The 2492-nt window shown below is 43.4% G+C and overlaps 1 protein-coding gene across 1 annotated transcript in view; it reads right to left on the bottom strand.

The window, feature by feature from the left end:
• Positions 1-2058: 2058 nt before the first annotated feature.
• The window catches only part of CBPH (cerebrin prohormone), a 45755-nt gene continuing 45321 nt past the window's right edge, over positions 2059-2492 (bottom strand). The window contains 1 exon segment of the mRNA NM_001204569.1: positions 2059-2320. The gene's annotated coding sequence lies outside the window, so the exon portion shown is untranslated.

Here is a 2492-nt window from a genome sequence, read left to right as displayed (position 1 = left end):
TTACCTTACATCTGTCGAATGAGGTTCACGTATAGTTCCGTTGTTTAGTTTATACGCATCAAATTCTGTGTTGGCCAATCCCAAGAGAATCAAGAACATGTACTTGTACTCTTCAGTTCTATCATATCGATAGATAGATAGATAGATAGATAGATAGATAGATAGATAGATAGATAGATAGATAGACAGATAGATAGATAGACAGATAGATAGATAGATAGATCTCCAAGTATATATTAAAAAACAATGATAGCTGCATTTATATAGCGCTTATCTACGCTCTACAGCATGATCTATGCGCAGCACAACTGTTATTACCCCAACGAAACCTTAAAACACGCGTAGACACTCTCAGGGTGCCAGGAAAAAACAGGGCAAGCAGCCAGTATAGCGCTCAGATACTAAAAATAAAAACATTGACTAGAACTTTCGGTATCTGTATCCAGGTAATCATTCCCACCTGGGTAAATTAAGGACAATGATTCATGTATAGTGCGTTTTCCAAGGACGCAACGTCAGACCCCCATACGGGGTTCAAACACATGAGTTTTCGGTTACGAGCCAGGCAGCTTAACCACCACGCCACTAAAAAAAATATTATGTTCCTGACTGAAAAAGTGGAAACCATCACACACTAACGGCAATAGCTTTGGATACGAACAAGATGTAATAAATAATAATAATAATTGCATTTATATAGCGCATATCCATGCTCAAGAGCATGCTCTATGCGCTTTGCAACTATTATTACCCCAGCAGACCCTTTGAGAATACTCTGAAACATTCTCGGCTTCCGCAGAAGCATACAGTGCAAGCTGCAGATTTCACGCGCTCAAACTCTATCAAACTGTCAAGATCGTTCACTGTCTATAGCCGTGTACCCATTTCCACCTGTGTGAAGTGGGGAAAATGTGTGCAAAGTGCCTTTCCCAAGGACACAACGTCGGGCCCCTGACGGGATTCGAACCCACTACCCTACGGTTGCGAGTCCAAAAGCCTAACCACTAGGCCACTGACGCCACTACCTTGGTTGCAGAATCTCGGACCCCCCCCCCCCCCAAACCAGGGTAGTGCTACTGACTGAAGTTGCCTTTAGGCATTTCTCATAGAGGGATATTAACATGTTCTTAAGCGCAGTAGACTTGTTAATGGGCTGATTTATCAATGTCATGCGCACACTGTGCCGGAACATCATACGGGCAACTGCTTCTTTTTCTTTCCTCTTCCCTACTGTCGTCATTTTATCTCTAATTTTTTGTATGGTTGTCACTTCTTTTGATCTGCTGTTTCCCAGGTGCCTTGATAGTCTAAGCAGACTTTGCGCTGTTGAGGCTAGAGAGGTGAGCAGAGTAAACCTGATTCCCCTTTGGACTTCTCTTTTGACATCCACCCCTTGGCACTCATATGACCATGCGGTTGCGAGCGCCCTAAAACTTTACTTTAACAAACAAACGAACACGCTTACACAACATACATACACAGGCAGATGAAGACGAGGCGAAAGAGAGAGAGAGAGAGAGAGAGAGAGAGAGAGAGAGAGAGAGAGAGAGAGAGAGAGAGGGAGAGAGAGAGATATATATATATTCTGTTTCTCCTGTTCAGAAAGAACAAAAGAATTTAATGTGTGTCATGATATTGGCGTCTCTTTTTGTGTAGGTGTTCTACGCTGCTGTCGACGCAATTCGTCTAATCCAGGAGGCAGGATTTGACCCTGTCTTTTGGGGCAAACCCAGGCTGTGGAGTGGTGCAATGTCCCAGCAGAAAAACTAAGATACTCATTAAAAAATTATTTCCTCACTGAAATCGAATTCGGGTCTCCTGCGGGCGAGGAAGAACTGCTTAATACGGGGTACCCACTACGGCTGGATCGGGCCGATCGCCCGACTTGATTCGCCTGAAACTGAAAACAAACACGTTTGTATTGTTTTCGAGGCGACTGATCGGCCAATCCCATCCCTAGTGGGCACCCCTTATAACTGCTACACCACGGACGCTCTTGATGTCTCTGGCTTTGGTGATAAAAGTAACAAATGAACACAAATCACTGAAAACGAAAACTGTGCAAATCCAATACGTTTTATTACCACTTCTGATAATCGCACGACACCGTATAAAGGGTCAGTTATATTTGGTTTTTCAATCTTTGGTTAGCAAAATTAATTTCTCTTATATTCGTAACAGTTAATCATGCTATTGCTGCTGTTTTGTTTTTCGCTCCGTAATGCTGAACTCAGAGGATGGCGAGGGGGGGACGAAAAGCCAAGGGTGCTCAGGGGACTCAATGGGCTGCGAACGGATGGGGGGACCGTGGTGCGGCGCTCTGAAATGCACAAACAATAGACACATTAATTACTCACGTTTAACGTCTGTTTTACTTGTTGCAAAATTCACATCCCATCGCAAGCTGTTTATCTACTGTCCAAAGAAAGGACTTTCGATTATCCCCTGACCAAAGAAACTACTTAATTAAGCTTATCCCTTGACCAAAGAAA

Source organism: Aplysia californica, unplaced genomic scaffold, assembly GCF_000002075.1.
Source record: "Aplysia californica isolate F4 #8 unplaced genomic scaffold, AplCal3.0 scaffold00760, whole genome shotgun sequence".
NCBI lineage: Eukaryota > Metazoa > Mollusca > Gastropoda > Aplysiida > Aplysiidae > Aplysia > Aplysia californica.
The sequence above is the reverse complement of the archived record's forward strand: the minus strand, read 5'-3'. Positions and strand labels throughout refer to the sequence as shown.